The following is an 18,768-nucleotide window of genomic DNA, read 5'->3' as shown; positions in this document are numbered from 1 at the left end:
AGGAGATATAAAATATAATTCATTGCTTCACACGTAGAGAAAGACCTGCAGGCAAAGGGTCCCTGCACCCCAAATACACAGGATGTCTGGAAGGGGGCCACTGCCTAGAAACAGGATTTGCTTGTCTGCTTTTGCCTTCCCTCCCTCCCTTAAATGTGGCCTTTACGTAGGTATAAATTCAAACAAACACATACCCCAAGCAAGACTCCCATCCTCCTAAAGCTAGTGTGTTTAGTCACGGTTCTTTATTCATGCCTAGCACTAATGTGTGTATATCTATCAGGGTCCCCACTGGAAACCAGAGGACAAAGGACATATCCATGTCACCCATATCACCAACCAGGGCCAAGAGCCTACAAGGAATGGAGGTGACAAGAAGGAACAACAGATGTGAATGTCAAGTTATTTTAGTAGTCACATTTGCATAAACATCATATTCAAGTATCAAAGCATATATTTTTATTCTATTTTATTAGTGTGCGTATGGAAGACAGAATGCTTACATTCCTTGTGAAAAGTTAATTCATCCCCTAATATACAAAAGAAACTTATTGCTTCCTTTATTCTTCTACCCATCTCTTGTTCCTTTTTTTTCTTTTGATAAGACACACAAGCTTAAATATCACATTGTTTCTCTTAAGTGAGAAACCCAGAGAAAAGATAAAGAGCAAGATAAAAGGTAGATAATATGAAGTAGGACTACAGATTGTACTGGTAAATTCTAAAAAGATTCTGGGTCAAAACACCTCTAGTGGAGGAAAAGTGTACCAGCAGCGGGTACTAGGAAACTAGAGGTGAAATTCACCCAGCAAAAGTCTACATTCCTGCTCAAAGCCTCGCCAGATGCTAAGAGAGAGAGCCACCATCACCAGTAATCTGACATGGGGAGTAGGGTATAGGAAAGGTTCTCTGGGAGAAAGAAACGTACTGCTTTTGTTTCTGTCTTAAATCATGAGAGGTATGGCAGATCTATGATCCCAAAGGACAAATGGGAGAAGGAGAGTTTGGCTGAAATCTGAGCATTGTCATTAAAAGAGAAAAAGCAGGCAGGGAAAATTTTATTAAATGAAGGTGCTGCCAGAAATAACCTCTGAGACTTTTTCTTGTTTATAATTCTACAGCAAGAAAAAGTTGATAAAAGTCAGATTCTGCTTTCCAGGTGAGATTGTGAAAGAGAGTCTGAGAAATGGAAATTGCCCCCATAAAATTCCCTCAAAAGGAGAGGTGTTTTGAATGAGCTAAGAAAGCAGGAATAAAGAAATCCTAATTTAAGGCATACACCAGTACTTAAAACCACACGTATGAAATCCTGAGGGCAGACTCTCATTTCTATAAGACATGGTCAGGTCTCCCATGGGTTGGCCCACTGTTCCCAAAGACTGAAGCTGTGTGCCATCCCAGGTCATGTGGGCAGCTCGGGCAGCACCAGATCAGCTTGGGTTTTGCTGACTCCAGCTTTCCTACACTGCTGTTATCTGGATTGGGTTTTAGTATCCCCCAAGGCGACATTTGTTGAAATTTAATCCCCATTAAGAGGATTAAGAGGGTGAAAACTTACTCCAGCTATGCTGGTTAGAGATGAGGCCTTTGGGAAATTATGAGAAGTAGATAAATCCAGTAGAGTGGAGCCCCATGGCAGAATCTTGGTAGCTTTATAAGCAAATGGAGAGAGAAACACACACACACACCCTTTTATTACCAAGTGGTAGCCTGTGCTGCCTTCTGACACTGGAGGCAAAAAAGCCATGACTAGATGAGGCCCCTCAGTCGTGTACTTCCAGAGTCATGAACCAACGGAAACCTCTTTTCTTTATAAAGTTACTTAGCCTCAAGTATTTCATTATAGTAAGATTAATGCCATAGATATTTCCTTTATATGCTACTTCTCCTCCTCTTTTGCACTCTACTAACCATTCCTACTCCAGAAAAAGACAATGAGAGAATGAGGAGAAGAAAACCTACCATATCCCTGATGCCTGCTTGGCTACTACTTTGTTTTAAACCCCAGAAAGAATCAGTAATGCTAAATGTTACTCATTTCTTCCCTTCCTGCTCTCCCACTCTGTTGCTAATATTAATTTAATGTTAGGCTGACTATAGCATTTCTCTCACAATAACTTTCATGTTGTGTTTTATGTCCCCACCAGGCAAAGTGAGCTCATTTTTGTTGTTGTTGTTTTGTTCTGTTTTTTTTTTTTCCATTCTCAGACAATCTATTAGGTTGTGCCCATGTGAAACTCTCGTTTGTCACTATTTTTCTTCAGCAGAATAGTTTTGAGCAGGCTTAGGAACAAAGCAAAAGGAACAGAAAATAATATACGTTCCCATGCACCAGCTTATGGTAGAACCATTAAAAAAATTTCATACCAATAGCATAATCCATAAAATAAAAATATTGATAAGTTGAACTTCATTTAAAAATACTACACTCAAAGCAATTCCACTAAGAAAATGAGAAGCCTAGTCATACATTGGGAAGATATTTGCAAATGATATATCTAATAATCAACTTGTATTCAGAATATAATATAAAACTCTTATAACTCAATGATATGATGAACAATCCAACCAAAACAATGGGCAACCGATTTAAGTAGCTATTTCACAAAAGAAAGTATATGAATGTTTAATAAGCATTTGAAAGGATGCCTAGTGTCTTTACTCATTAGGAAACTCTAAACTAAAACCCACAGTAAGTTCCCTTTTTATAACTAATAACATGGATAAAATTTTAAAAAGACAGGAAAAAGTGCTGGAGGGAACATAGAGAAATGGGAAACTTCATACATTGCTAATGGGATGTAAAATAATACAACCACTTTGGAAATGGTCTGATAATGTCATAAAAGGTTAATATAAAATACATACAAACCAGAAATTTTATTCTGAATTATAGATCTAGGGAAATAAAATTAAGCATACACACAGACTTGTATGCAATGTTCATTGCAGCATTATTTATAGTAACCAGTGTTAGGCTAACTGAAAGAAGCCAGATATATGACAGTAGACTTTATATTTATTGCACTTATATGAAATCTGTAGATTAGTGGTTGCCTGGGGTTGAGTGTGGAGTGGAAACTTACTGCAAAAGGGCAGAGGCACAATAAAAAACATTCTAAAACCGGGTTGTGGTAATAGTTGCACAACTCTGAAATAGGCTAAAAATAATGGAATTGAACATTTACAATGAATGGACAAATTTTATGGTAGGCAAGTTAATCTGTTAGAGATTTTTTATTTCAACTTTGCTAAGTATCCTTACCTTTACTGATTAACCTTTGAGCTTGTGACCCCACCTGGGTCTGCTATGCATTTATTCATTTCTGGGAAGAGCAGTATCACATAGAAAACAGGGCTGAAACATATTATAATGTCCATGGTGTCATTTATCCTTGCTTAGCAGCTAAGCAATTCAACTCATAGATAGATTTAAAGTATATATTGATATCCTTTAGTGGCAAGCAAGGTTTTGGCACTGTTAGTCCATGTCTTCAGAATCTACTATTGAATAACCATTTTAAGTGCTAACTCTTAAATCTAAAAGAGTGATTTCACTTTGTTCATTCAATTAAAAGACTGAGAGGCGAGTGGTAAAAAGAAATCACCTATTCTGCCTTTATTGGGGTTAACTCTTTTCACTACAGTCTTTTTCTTCTGCCAGATTGGCTTCTATCCACAACAAGGGCCTTAGCCTATCCTGCTTTCATGTTGGTAGGTCAGTGTTTGCCATCTACCCTATCCTTATTCAAACATCATGTGGTCTGCCTTAGAGCAGTGCTATTTTAGTAATGAAAACTATCCTCTGGGAAAGGAGCCAGAGTAGCTAAAGAAACCAGAGTGGAAGTGACGAAGAGACAGATTCTCCCTGCTTGGAGTCAAGTAATTAAAATGAACTGATGTATCCTTATCAGACAATTTGCACAGTTTCTATCACCACACAAGTTAGAACTGGGCTCTGTGCTGCACGCCTGTCTACCCGTCACCCATCAAACATGCTTTTCCATGCTAATGTAAAGAACTGTAGGACTCTTTACTTAGCAAACATTTTAAACAAAAAAATAGTCATGAATAGAGCAAATGCAGATATGATTGATTCAACAGCTCCAATTTTCATGCTCTTTTCTCAAGAAGTCTTTGAATACTCACAAACGTGATTTCCCCAGGGTATGAGTAGACCCATAGGTGCATCTGGAATTGAGAAGGTATCTAATAATGGTGCCTCCCAAAGGCTGCATCAGTTCTCTCTTTCCTCCATGTCTTCAGAGTGGGCCAGTCTGGTTCTGGATGGAACTAGGTCTTAGCCAAGTACTATCGTTTCTAGGAGGCCTAGAATCACCTATCTCCTTAGGATATGCATGTGTCTCGAGTATAAAGCATAACGTGTTGATGTGGGAATCTAATTTATAATTAGTGCACTGTACGAGACTGGTTCTTAGGATGTAATCATCAAGCAACTATACTTTCTGCTCACACAAACCCTTGAAATTCCCTCTTCAGATCAATCCTCCAGTTACTGGGAGAAATCTCACTTAATGACATGACATTTTGGGTCATTCTTTGAAAATAAAAAGTAACAACTTATAGTCTCAATTCAGGAAGTGAAATATCCAACTTTATATAGTTATTGAAACTCTAAACTTCATTGAAATGTGAAAGCCTTCTCTTCTTCCATCTTGCAAGTTATAGTCATGGAAAAGAAAGGGCCTTGTCATACTCTTGCAGTCTGCTAGGGCTGGAACTACACAATCCCACAGCCTGGGGGTGGTGAACAGCAGATACTTATTTCTTATGATTCTGTGGACTGGATAATCAGGACCAAGGTGCCAGCAACTGGGCTTCTGATGAGGGCTTCCATGCTGGCCTCTGAATGAATAGCTGCCCCCTCACTGTACTGATACACAGCAGGGAGGAAACAAGCTTTCTGACATCTCTTCTTAGAAGGACATAAATCCTATTGAGTCAGGGTTTATGGTCTTGTTTAACTTGAATAATTCCAGTGAATGTGGCATCTCCAGATACAGGGGCTGAACATCCAACATATAAATTTGAGGAGGGATAAAAATGAAGTCAGTACTCACTTTCATTACCTGGTATCTTCTTTCTCCTCTTGTACCTACAGTTTCTAACCCACAAAGTACATATATTACTCGTTTAGCAACGGGCCTGTTTAGCAGCTGTTTGGACTTAAGACTGGATTGTGCTGTTGGGATTCATGACCCACTGCTCAGGCTTTTTTGTTGTATACCACACCTTCCTTATTCAGTACTGTGATTTTTGATGATTGTACTGTACAGTACAGTGCTGTCACTTTATGTTTGGTTATACATTATAGTACTGCATGTAAGAGTTATACAAAGAAGAACAAAGTCATCAAGTTGGAGTTTCCTTTGGCAATTTCTTTGTTCTGAATATTGTAATATACATACTATATACAAGTCCTCATTTAGCAAAATGGTTCAGGTAATGACGTAATCGCGGGAATGAAACACAGTTGTTCAATGAGGACTGTCTATATACGACAGAGAGCTTAAGAAAACAGGGCCATTTATGCCATCCAATGCTGGCGTGAGCCTTTGGCACACTCTGCAGGCCTGGCAGACAGCAAATGGGTTTCCCTTCCTTGGAGGGAAGGTTAGTAGACGCTGTGCTCTCCTGCCTGTGGGATGACTCTTCTATCCCTAAGAACTCCATCGTTGGTCTCCACCACTTTCCTGATGAAGCCCCTTTTCCCCATCAGGCATCCCACAAGGATAGGCACAACTCAATTCCACCTGGTGCTCTTTCAAGCACGGCAACTGTGTCCATTGGAAACTCTCAGATCTCCCTCATATTTCTTCCTCCTGAGTCTGACAATTGGGAGAACAGGCCAATCACAGGGTAACACCAAACCTCTCCTCTTCCATAGTCAGAGCATCTCATCTCTCACTTATGAATTCACAGCAGGAGCTGGAATCCTGCCCACCTGAGACCCCCAGCTGCAGGGGCACAGGCCTAGCCTTCCAGTGTGTGTGCCTGACACTCTTGTCTTTCTACCTGGGGGAATGGGCGTCTGCCCCACACCTCCCTGCCAGTCCTCCCTTCTGTTACAGATGTAGTAAGTTGTTCCTTAACTTCAACTCCAACCCTTTGTCTTGTGCACTTTCCTGTTAATTTGAAAATAACTATTTTCAGATTCTTTGTGGATCAGAATCCAGAATTCGGTTCAGCCACTGGAAAGCACCTGAACAAGAATGTAACAGCTGGAATAAGGAGGAGGTATCTTCCCATCACAAGAACCCCTGGAAGGTGTACATGTAGAGGCTTATACATGCCTAGAACTTCTCTTAAGGAGTTTACAAGAAGCGATTTTATTACATGTGATGGTATCAACAGCTACTTAGAAGGAAATAAGACATTATGGTAGCCATTTCTGGTTTCCTATCATCTTGCTTTTAAGTCCAATAATGCTTTTATTCTTTGTTTTGATTGGTTTTAGTCGGTTTTCTATTATTTAATTTCAATATGTGTGAAGGTATAAACAGCTATTTTGAAGAGAACAAGAGACATTATGGTAGCCACTGTTGATTTCCTGTTGTTTTTTTTGAAATCCTGTATTGCTTGCATTGTTTTGCTCTGATCTGCTTTGTTTTGTTTTGTTCTCTTTAAAATTAAAAAAAAAAGTTAAACCTCAGAGATACAGTGTTTTTCAGCACCTATGTTCCAATATTATTTCCATGCACACTGAGAGGCAATTATATAGTGAGGTCAGAGGTTCCCATCTTTGGGTCATGGCTATGGTGGTCCTTGGCATCCAGTTTTAGGATTCTTATGGGGTCTCTTGATCCCCACCTCTGAATTACAGTGGCCAAAGCAGCAGCTGCTCTGAAAGCCCATTCTGTAGTTTTGTTCTGAAAGTCACTTCTGTAGGCCTGGCCTGAAATCTTCTCCTCCCTCTAAAATTTTCCAAGCATCAAGTTTCTTGGATTCAACATCACTTTTATTAAAATAAGGGGAATGTTTCTGCCTCTGGCACCTGAACTCTGACGGATACAGCACTCATTGGCAAAGAAAGTAGAAATGAATTGACTTGCACATTGAGAACTCGGCTGAAATGCCCCCACTTTCTTTTTAGTATATATGCTGGAAAAGCGAGCACTGAAATTTCCTTTTAAATATGCTTTTATAAACTTGCATTCAACCTCATTTCCAACTGGAAAGGACACTTCTTCAAAGTTTCTAGGCTCTGTTTTCCTATATATCTTCAGTATGAAAAAGACCATGTGTATTTAAAATGTACATTTTGTTTGCAATGAAGATGATATTTCATTTTTATATCTTTGTATACAACTCTACCATTATTGTATTTTTTAAATTTTTTTATTTTAAAGATAACAAAATCCAACAGAACAAAACAGAACAAAGCCAATCAAAACAATGCAGCAAAATTAGTATACAGCTTCAGAGCAGGATACTAGGAAAACAACAATAGCTACCATAGTATATCTTGTTATCTTCACAATAGTTGTCCATTCTATCAGGTATAGCAAAATCAAACCAAAATCAAAACAGATTAAAACCAATCAAAACAAAATCTCGAATAAAGCAAAATAATTAATTAGAACAAAACAAAATAGTGTGAACAATATTTGCCTTCAAAGAGAAGATAGAAGGAAATCCTCCATATTTGTTAAACTGCATACTGTCTTTCTTCCAAGAGATGCTCAGACCGCTGGCCCCAGGCCTGCATAATCAACCCCATAACACATGCATTTAGTTGCTTTATGTACCTTAGCTGGTATCAATTCAGCCTGAGCTCTGAACCAGTCAGTTGCTTGTGGGGGTGGGCACTGAATATAATTGTGAGTCCCCATGCTGGCAGGCTCACAGGAGGCACTATCTGACTTTTCTTTCGTGGAATCCACACTGCTTGCTTGCGCAGCTTACCAGAAAGGCTGGCTAGTTGATTTCGTGGTGGCTTCTCCCAGTCCCAGCATGGCCGATTCTCTGCTGATGCTGGCTTTTCCCTCTCTGAAACCAATTCATTATTCTATTTATTTAATTAAGGACAATGTGACCCACCCTCCCAACACATCCCCTGCAAGTTAAAATGATAAGCTATGTGCCTGGGCCCTCAATTGACCTGGCCACTAGTGCAAGTAGAAATGTCAAGAAAATTGGAAGCTGAAAAGGGCAATTTCTCTTCCAGAATACTCCAAGCAGCATAACCAACATGCAGCCCAAGAGACTGAGTGTCCGGCCTGGGTTTGTTCCTTTACAAAATTCTGGGAAACAAATGTCTATGACCGTCAGGGCTCTGATCTGAGCTCATCCTAACCCACCCTAAGTGCCTGTTCTGTTGAGAAGGGGGTGGTGACAGTCACAGGACAAACTGTCCAAGGACAAACTGAGGTCTCAGGGGCATTTTTCCACCTCCATTACCAAAGGCAACTTTGCATAAAGTAAGAGGAATATTTGAGTTGAGGAACTGATTTTTTCTTAAATGTATTTAAAATATGAATAAAAGCATCTTTTGGAAACTTTGCTGTTTGTTTGCTTTATAGTATGCCAAGAAAAAATTGCTTTGTTATTCTCTAGCTGCAACTCTGATATTAGGCCCCTGGCCTTTCCTTCTGCCCTAACTGCTGTCCGTCAGCCCCTGCACTATAGAGTTTGAAGCTGTCACTGTGACTTGGGGTACCTGGGGAGCTAGACAGGTGAGAGGAGTCATTCAAGGTCAGAAAAGTGATAGGGACCCACGTAAGACATGGCCACCCCTATAATTTTGCCTGAGGGCATCACATCTTTTCCATAACTTTCATCACTACATGCTTAAATCCAAATAACCACATGAGAAATCGTTGCCCTCCTGGAGCTTGCATCGCACTAATTTATTACCATCTGAGTCACATTGATGTTCTGAGTCAACTTTGATGGCAGATTCAAGGTCTGCCACTGTGAATATGTTTTGGCTTCTCTCTTACATTTTATTTTGGGATACCAATTATCCTTTGAAAGAAAGTGGACTCCAGAATCTCTTGTGCTGCCCAGGGCTTCTCATAGTTCCTCAGTCCCCTTGTGACCTCCTTCTTCTTGGCTGGATCATTGAATCCGTCGTCTTTGCCTCTTCCTTGTGATCTGTATCCTTCCTGCCTCCTTTCCTGACATTATTTTCTCCACTAGAAGTTTCTTCCCCTTCTCAGGGCCAGTTTCCTCCCCAGGGTATGGGAGCATCACAGGCTTTGGCAGGGAAGACACCACAGGAGTCAGGCTGCAGAGTCTTGATAACTGGAATGCGATCTTCGATCTCTCTGAATCTCAGTTTTTCTAAACTCAAACAGTTTTCAGTTCATGTCAATCACTGACCTTAAAAACACTGACATAAAAGTCGCACCATCAGAGCGAATTATGTTAGGTAGTTTTTGTACTTGAAAGTAACTTTCTAGATGTTTACCAGTAAGCAGGACACTGGTAAAATACATAAATCATTTCAAAGGAGAGAAAAGCATGAGGGGGTTATCCCTTGCCCCAAACTTAGGCTTCTCCTGACCAACTTGCAGAAGTGGCCTTTCTTATTCACTTATAAGGCTTCCTACTTGTTTCTCTTAATATTGATTATTTGTTTATTAACTAAAACCATGTATAGAGGAGAAATGTAATGCTCATATTCCAAATGCCTCATGGAGGAAGCTGCCCCTGGAGGTCTGGGAGCCCGGGCTACTAATTTTCCCCACAGTATGAGCATGAGTCATCACTAGCCGAATTTATTCCAGCATTCTTTTCACACAGTTAACTTAATTTTATTGAATAATTTGCCAAAAGTCTAAAATCTGTTGTTTATTTTCCAATTAAAATCGAGTTAGTAAAGTTTTCCAGTCAGCAACAAGGAAGCTAGGATACAAGTGTATGGTGGTCTCAGACAGCAGTGTTTCTAGGCGAACTTTCCATCAGGAGGAGGAATCTGTGCTGGAGAAAGATACAGGATAAGAAGAATGACTCCACTCTTCCAGATTAAATGTTTTCACAGTGACCTCATCATTTTATCTGAAACAAAGGGAAGTCCTGGATCACTGACATATCTTCACTCAAAAATAATAAGGAAACTATTTGAAACTTCTCTTAAAACTATGTGTAAATGCCTCCTTCCTTTCATGAACATAATCATAATGATTCTTCATCATATACAAATAAAACTATTAACTAGAGTTCACTTTTCTTTAGTTTTTAATAGTAAAAATAATTTGTGACAGTTTAGTCAAAGTCACAATTAATCGTTATGTTTTGAAGACTTAGATTTGAAATATAGAAAAGTAAGCATGAAACTATTGCAAGACATACTTCATACTGGTTATACCAAAACTTTGGGGAAAAAACTGACAAAAATAAAAGGCTAATTAAGATAAAGACCTGTTGTGACTCTCATCTCAGTATTCAACAGAACCAACACAGGTTTATTTAGTTCCTACTATGTCCGTAAGAAATGTAAGACATGGTGCCAGCCTTTGATAAATTTGGGGGCAAGTTGGCACATATTTTATTTTATATAGCATTTATTAGTTAAAATATACCTTCTCACATTTATTAAGTGCATAGTGACTCAAATTTCTGTGCCAAGACTTTAGATGCTTTATTTCATCCTTCTGAAAGCATCACTAAGACTCAGAGAAATTCACTGGCTGATCTGTCAGCACACAGCTAGTGGGTGGAAGAGCTATTATTCTGCTGTGCCCCACCTGACACTATGGCTCAGCGCTCTCCCTGCCATCAAAAGTGGGCTGTGGTCGGGAGATAGCATTAGATTCTCCCCAAGAATACAAAAACTAAGGCCCCAATAAAATGTGGACTTGATGAGAAATAGATCATGTCCATTTGATTTCCCATTTGATTTCCCAAGCTCAGGAAAATGCCAGGCAGTGATAAATATGTTCAACTGAATTACACAGTCAAGCTTTAAAAGCTACAGAGTCTAGTTCAGCCCAGAGAAGTATGAGGGAGCTTAAGAAGACAAACAAGTCAGAGGTGTATAAAATCTAGGGGGATTTGATTGAATGTATTATCATCAGAGAGGTTTGTTGGGCTTGGAAATACGGAAAAGAAGAGTGAAACTACCACCCAGTTGAATCCAAAAATTCAAGTCCCTTCCAGAAAAATTGTCTTATAAGGCAAGTTTATAAGCTTATTTAATGAGAATTTAGCTGTGAAGGATGAGACCCCTTTTTGAAGTATACCTGCAAGACGGAATGTGGAGGCTCCACCACAGGTCCTGAAAGGAAGGTTCTCAGAGTGGTCATATTTGCATTTCCCCAACACACCAGGCTTTAATAGCTGTGTCAACTGTAAGTGCTGCTGGAATAAGGAAGAGAGCAACATCTGGGAAGCTGGATAGATTACGGGCTCTGCAGAGGAGCTGGACTTGGTGACAGGGTAGCGCCCCCCCCCCCCACCATCCTTTCCAAGTCATCCTAACAGGTTGTCTTGAAATAGCATACAAAGGACAGGATGTGATACTAAGCGTAGCAAGGTTGATCCTGGCTCACACTAGTGGGCCAGGATTGGTCTTCCATAGTGTTAGTGGAAATGTTACTGAGGACAAATGTTGGCTCAGCAGAGATTGGTGACTTTAACAAGAGCAGTTTCTGTCAAGTGACAAGAAGGGTGAGCTAGGGAGAAAATGCAAGGTGAGAGGTGGTGGTGAAAGGGAGACAGAGACAGACAAAAGCTAGAGGAAGGTACGGGACCAGAGACAAGAGCAGGCAAGAAAATCCTGAGGTCTAGTTTAGCTGTTTCTAAGCTGTGAGTAGCTTGCCTTTCCTTCAAGGATTCCTAAAGGGCCCATGAAGCAGTGTGGCAGAGGTAGCAGGGTTAGCAACACTGGGGATGGATATGGGAGCCTCCTGAAAGTTTATAAAGGAGGGAAAAAAGAACACTTAAAGATCTGTGAGGTATTTGTATTTTTCTGGCTAGAGTCACATCTTTGGGACCTGGTCTCTTGAAACTCTTACAAAGGTTGTACTACTTCTCAGAAGGTAAAGCAGTGAGAAGTCTCCCTGTGTCCCAGCACCCTGAGAAAACATTGGTTTGTCTTCTAAAGTAGCATTACCCTGTACCTTGTAACTTATTAAGTAATTCTCACGATGCTCCTGGGGTTGGGACTTATGTAAATGCATACCTGGAGTAATCGTATTTTGGATTTTCTTGTGGTAAAAGAGCTCGCTGCTTTTCTACTGTTTCAGTTAGATTCTTTCATTTGTAAAGGAATTCTGGTTTAAATGAGCTAGAGGCGGCTTTTGCCATAGGAACTGAGACAGCCCCAGGGTCTGAGGTATAGTGAGGAACCTGTGAGCCTGCAGGGCCCAACTGCCCCTCTGTGATACGGCCCCTTGTTCCTCTTTGTGCTTCTGCTCAGTTCTCTCTCTTCAGTCTGGCTGATTCTGCTTCTTAGAGGGTTCTGAACTCGCTTAATCGTAGCTTCTGCATAATTTTTGCCTACTCTCCCTCAGGACATCTCTAAGGATATAGGAGAAATGAAACTGTCTCTCCAGCTACACTGTCACAACTCAGAATGCTTCTGTGACCAAATATGTGAGGGCGTGCATGGGGAGGTGGTGCACTTCTCACACACCAAGCAAGTAGTTTTGCAGCAGGCAACAGCTGGGTCTACTCTCATTCAAATCGATTCTGACAGTGTCTACCTAGACTTACAGGAGGATCCCCGAGGTAGAAGGCTTAGACTCACAGGACTGTCCGTCACTTCAGGTGCCCATCACAAGTTCCATAGCCTTTTACCTGTGCTTATGACCAGCTATCAACCAGTGCTCCCCTGACCCACTTTGATTATTTGCTGGGGCAGCTCATATCACTCAGAGAAACACTTCAGCTCCCTGGTTTATTATAAAGGATTACAAAGGAGACAAATAAAGAGATGCCTAAGTGACATACATGGGAAGAGGTGAGGGGTTTCCATCTACCTCCCAAACTTCCCTACATGTTCAGTGAGACAGAAACTCCCAGAAGTCATTCCTTTTGAATTTTTATGGAAGCTTCATTATGTAAATGATTGATCAAACCATTGGTCACTGGCGATTAATCAAACTTTTAGCTCCTCTCACCTTCCTCAAGGTTAGATGATGAGACTGAAAAATCCCAGGCACCTAAAAGCTACCTTGATATTTCCCGGAACAAAATGTTTACTTCTGTATCAATCAGATATAGGAAAAAGCAGTACCATCAGTGGTAAATAATCTGACAAGTTAAGAATCTGTTGGTGTGGCAATTTCTTTAAAAAGGACACTTATAGGGAGGTCTAATGCATCTGCCTTTTTAAAAAAACATGCAAAGATGTCTTTTATTATACATAGATTTTTGTAATAATTTCTTCAATCTCTTGGTAAACGTAACTGTGCTGTTTATATAGTGGAACTTGCAAACTTAATCATTGCCTAAAGAAGGGAAAATTATCCTCAAAACATCATTAACCCAGCGGCCAGTGCATCTGCCAAATGCCAAGGACATGGAGGTGAACAGGACGGACAGATCTGCACTTTCATTTATCACCATCTGCTAACCTCTGTTCAGGCCCAGGTCTGCAGCGCATTTCTTGCCAGCAATCACTAACTATCCAGGAAGACTTTCATTGCCATCTCCTGTTACAGAGATCTGGGCAATATGCTTTTTTAGGAATCACCAGAAAATGTGCTGGTGCCTGAGAGAAAATGTCATGGAAAGCAAGACACTGGTCATCTTCGAAATGACTTTAGTGTGAATTTCCTTGCAGATGATCTTCCTGAAGATTGTGTCACCTCCAGGCCAGGCAATCTGAGCCTTGTTGATCTCTGCCATTGCAGCCTCCCTCATGTGGGTGCACAGCTGTAGAGCTGCATCTGCCTTTTTAAAAAATTGATATTCCAGCGTCAAAGAACTCAAACTTTTATTTAATATCTTTTTTAATTTCTCATGACATAAAAATACGTTGTTCAGGAACCTTTTTAACTAATAGTGAGTCATGGCAACAATGCTATAATTTCCCATCTGTGAACTGGCTGGCTTTTTTCTAAGAAACTTGTGTTGAGTTCCACTCTCTTGAGGTTGAAATTCCAGTTGCTGTTGGCAAAGAATGATCTGTGTGGCTTGCTGACCTCTGAAAGCTTGGTCTGAGATCTTGTGGCCTCTGTATTCCTGTCATGATATTTTTAATGAATAGAAGTCTTCCAGTACTGTGTCTAAATCTTTTCCTCCTGTGTAAACCCATTCTATGACCTTGATAGATATTAACTGCGTTAGGAGCTTGGCAGAATGCATGGACATTAGACACTCAGAAGAACCATGCACATGAAACTGATGTAAGATTCTCAGTTAATTCATAAGGAACCCCAGACCTAGAAAGGATAAGACATTAACCCAGAAATGTACATAGAATATGTGGTAAAACTAATATCTACCCAGTTCCAAATCCCGCTCTGCGTCATATCTTGGAGTTGGCAGTTTCTTCCAGATGAAGAAAATGCAGACCATCACAGGCCGAGATGCAGACACGGGTAAAGAGAAAGCACACAGAAACTATTGATTGGAGTGGCAGGTGCCTGTTGAGAATGGGAGGAAATTAAATATCAGAGGCAGACAGATTCTTGCATGACAGAAAAGCCCGGTTTGGGTGTAAATGATATTTTTGGAAGCCTTGAGCAATGATGGAAGGCAAGGAAAGGGATGATGTCCATAAGGCAGCTGTTTAGATTAAAAGGATGAGTCTGGAGACAGGTGTCAGGCAGATTGGAAAAGGCAAAGACTAAAGGTAATTTAGGTGTGCATAGCTCTGGAGACCCCTGGAATCCTGGGGAACCTTTCCCAGATGGCTTCCTCCTCTCAAGCAAGGATCCTTCTCAAGTCCCCTCTTTCCTTGTCTTCTCTTTGACAATCATGGGCTGAGCTATACAGCCTCAGCTGTGAGGAACAGTAACACTTGTAATTTCTTCTAATAAGTCCTATTTGAACATTTCAGATATTGTGTTTTTACTTTTAATTGTTTTGTTTTGCTTGAAGTACCCTGAATTGAACCCATGGCTGCTGGCTTACTAGTCAAACATTATACCATTGAGCTATATCCCCTGCATTTTTGATTTTTAAAAACAAAACTGCTCCAAAGGGTAGCGAGTACTGGGAAGCTGAGGCTGTGGTCTAAATTTCCCCTGAAAGTCTTAACCACTGGTAAGATTTTGTATGTACACCAATCATACCATTTCCATCTTCATTCTCTGTTCCTGTCACTCCAAGTGTGAGAAAAGACAGATAATTAAGATAAAGGAGAAGTTCCTAGGACTTCATCTTCTATTTTACCTTTCTCTTTTCCATAGTAGAATTACTATGGAATTGTAAGAAATTGTGAGCAATTTTATGGTAGTACTTGCGGATTTGTCTCGGGAAGACCAAAAAGAAAAAGAAAAATTGACAAATGTTTTTCGCCATTGGGGATGTTCCTGTAATTTGGGCATGCCAAGAACATAAATAGCAGTGGTACTGAAACATATCTTTCTGTCACCAGAAATTAAGTATGAAGCTTGGAGGTGAGTATGTGTGTCAGTTTTATTGGTAAGAAAGCTGAAGAGGAGAGAATTTTATCCTTAGCCCTTGAGGAGGTTAGTAATCATACAGCTGAAAACCCAGTGAGCAAAAATGGTGACAGGTTGAACTGCCTTTTCCTTGTGCTTCAGGCTAAATCTGCAGCCTTTTTTCCTTAACAGACTCGATGTAATCAAACAAACTTACAGCTTTGACAAAACCACAGGAAGAAGTCCTCTGTGCAAAAAGTTAAACTGGCAGTCCTTCCACACAATAAAATATTAATAAAACCAAATGAAAACCTTAATTGACAGTTTGGAATGTGTCTCTGCTAGAAGCCAGCACCAAATAATTTTTTTAAGAGCTCAGTGATGGAGAAGTCATGTACTAAAATAGCAATAGTCTGCATGGAAGCAGAGGTGAGTCCTTAAAATTTCAGGTTCCATTTCACAACCCCAAGGGCACATTCTAGCTAGTGTTTTCTCGCCTGAGTGCTACAATCAACTTACTGCATTCTTTAGTGCTTTTAGATTAGATAGTCCATTAGATTCTACACACAGGGGCTCCTGAAAGACCACATGTATGGGCATCTGTGAATACAAAAGCAAGCTTTGATGTCAGATGCACATGAAGGTCAGATGCTTCATCCTCCTCCATCACTTTAGACTGATCTAGTAATTCAGATGATTATGTCTTCTCATCTTGGTTTGAGCACAACTAGATTGGGTGGATAGAGTTACTAGAATTTTAGATAAGAACTGAGAGAAAGAGAATAGACTGAGTTGAGCTGGTCAAGGCAAGCTTTATGCATGTTCCCTCAAAGGAACTTATAATAGAATATCACTGATACTTTTATACTTCTGGGAATTTTAGGAGCCAAGGAAAACTGACCTAGTAGAATTAATGACTATTGCTGCTTAAACTTCTGGAGAGGAGCAGGAATGATTTGGAGCAAAAAGAGGAGGCTCAGTGTATGTCAACCTCTCACAAGGAGGGAGTGGCCCATGTAAGCAGGGATTCACTCACTGAGGTGAAGGGCCGCAGCTCATATTCCCATACTGAGACGCTCATTTTTCATAATCAAGGAAAGTTCGAGTAAAACAAAGAGCTTTGCCTTTCTGCACAGGGAATTTGTAAGTTCTTACATACAGACAATCTCAAAGGGCCTTAAAAGCCTGTGGTCATTTTTTTAGGGTTAGACAATTCAAGTTACCTGGAAGAACTGTAAATAGTTGGGGGGATTTTGGTGTCTAAGCCTTCTCATTTCTGACAAGAATGAGGGAGATCAGGGGCTGCAGAACTGGGGACAGCAGTAAGACTGAAAGCAATTGCTGAGAAACGGAGCACTCAGACCCTAGGGAGATAACGGGAGTCTTCAGTAGAAGGAGGGGACTTGGGGATTTAGAATGACAGGAGCACAGCTATTGGAAAACTCAGTGACAAATATTTTGAACTCTGACTATCACAAGGCCTGTGTAATCAGAGAAAAACAAAAATTTCTCTCATATATATTGGCTACCTTTAAAATGTCACCATTGTCAACAAACTTTATGGATGTGAAAAGCTTGGGAAAGTGAACAAGAGGTTGGTCTGGGCAGTTTGCCAGTGACTCTCAGAGGACAGAGAGGGTCTCCAGGATTAGCCGTTGGGGTCAGAATGGTTCTGCTATGTGGAGAGATGACCTACATGCCTGACACATCTAAGTCACATTAACATATCTGGTTGGGTGTCTTTTGAGAGTCTCCGAAAGTTTGCCTGGGTGTGGCACACAGGCAAAGATCAGAAGAGCCAAGTTACTGCAAATACTGTCCATCTTCATCATTTTTTCACATTTACCAGAAAAGTCCTAATTTGGTCGAATCAACCTTCTTGCTTCATCAATCAAGAACCAGCCAGCTGGGGGGAACCAGCATGGGCACCGTGACTTCTGGTCAGCATAAGGCCATGGATCTCCTGGAGCAGCTCAGATTGGAAGCCTCATGGTTTCTCAGGTGGCTGTGGAGCTTCACAATACTACATGCAGAATGCCTGCAAGGTTTCCCTGCCAGTTCCTGTCCTGGCCAGAAACAACCCCTTCTGGAGCCCAGGTCCTGGGCTTCACTTGGAGACTGTAGGGAAGAAGCTGATTGAGCAGTGCCTTCAAGCACAGAGTGATGAATGGCTTTCTCTAAGTCTTAAGAATATACTAGTCTCTCATCAAACAACTTTTAGGTATTTCAGACTTTTCCTGTGGCCTGGTGCTATGGCCAAAATCCTATTGAAACTGATGATTTTTCTACTCCAAGAAAATGAGTGAAGTAGTAGAATTTAATAATGATAATAATAATAACAATAATGGCTTGGGTTTTTTCTGAAAGGCTTTATAGTAAGACAAACAAAAATCTTACCACCAAATATACCAAAATAAGCCCTTTCATAAGTGAATTACTGGGGTTGCTATTCTTAGGATATTATGCATGCTTTAGTTACTGAATGTTTGTATTTTAGGAAGAATTAAGCATTTTGCCCATTAAAAATTAATGTGTGTAATTTGTTGTGTCTGTGATTTTGACCTATAATAAAATTTGTTTCTTTCTCATGATTTATAATTAGTAAATGAAGACAAGAAAGTATAAAATTGGGAAGAATAAGTTTTGGTAATCTACAAAGGCTTTTTTTTAAAAAAAAAAAGGTCTCCTACATAGTTCAAGGTGGCCTTGCTATATAGCTCCAGGCTGGCATTGAACTGCCAGAAATCTTCCTGCCTCATCCTCACAAATCTTGGGATTACAGGCATGTGCCACCATGCTTGGCCTTGATTTTTCTAAATGAGAAGTCTTACTTCTAAATGAGAAGATTTTTAACACTAAATATGGAGAGATGTCTCCAAGCAAGCTTGTTTGGAAAGATTAATATTTTGTTATATATCAGGCTACTCCATCTTGTGTGTGAAGCAGTTTGGTTTTTTCTTCATAAGTTTCTTTGTTTTAGAGTTGAATTTGTAGTTATTTTAAATATCAAATTATTTCATGTCTTCAAAAATGTTAAAATGTGACCTATATACGGAATGGTGCAAATGGTTAAAAACAGAATTATGTGAAAGAAATACACCCTAAAAATAATTCTTCATGTCACAAACATTTTACTTGGATGGATATATCTTTGATTTGATTTGGGAAACTTTTAGAAAAACACTTTATTTGTCTTTATGATAATATTCAAAGAGCTTGAAAGTAAAATTTCTGCTTTATCTATCAT

General features: G+C 40.0%; 1 pseudogene; it reads right to left on the bottom strand.

Annotated features, from left to right (window-relative positions):
- Positions 1-13,450: 13,450 nt before the first annotated feature.
- LOC100733834 (adenosine 5'-monophosphoramidase HINT1-like) lies at positions 13,451-13,818 on the bottom strand (annotated as a pseudogene).
- Positions 13,819-18,768: the final 4,950 nt, after the last annotated feature.

The sequence above is a fragment of the Cavia porcellus genome, unplaced genomic scaffold (genome assembly GCF_034190915.1).
Source record: "Cavia porcellus strain 051 isolate PalLab524CR breed Dunkin Hartley unplaced genomic scaffold, mCavPor4.1 scaffold_11, whole genome shotgun sequence".
NCBI lineage: Eukaryota > Metazoa > Chordata > Mammalia > Rodentia > Caviidae > Cavia > Cavia porcellus.
The sequence above is the reverse complement of the archived record's forward strand: the minus strand, read 5'-3'. Positions and strand labels throughout refer to the sequence as shown.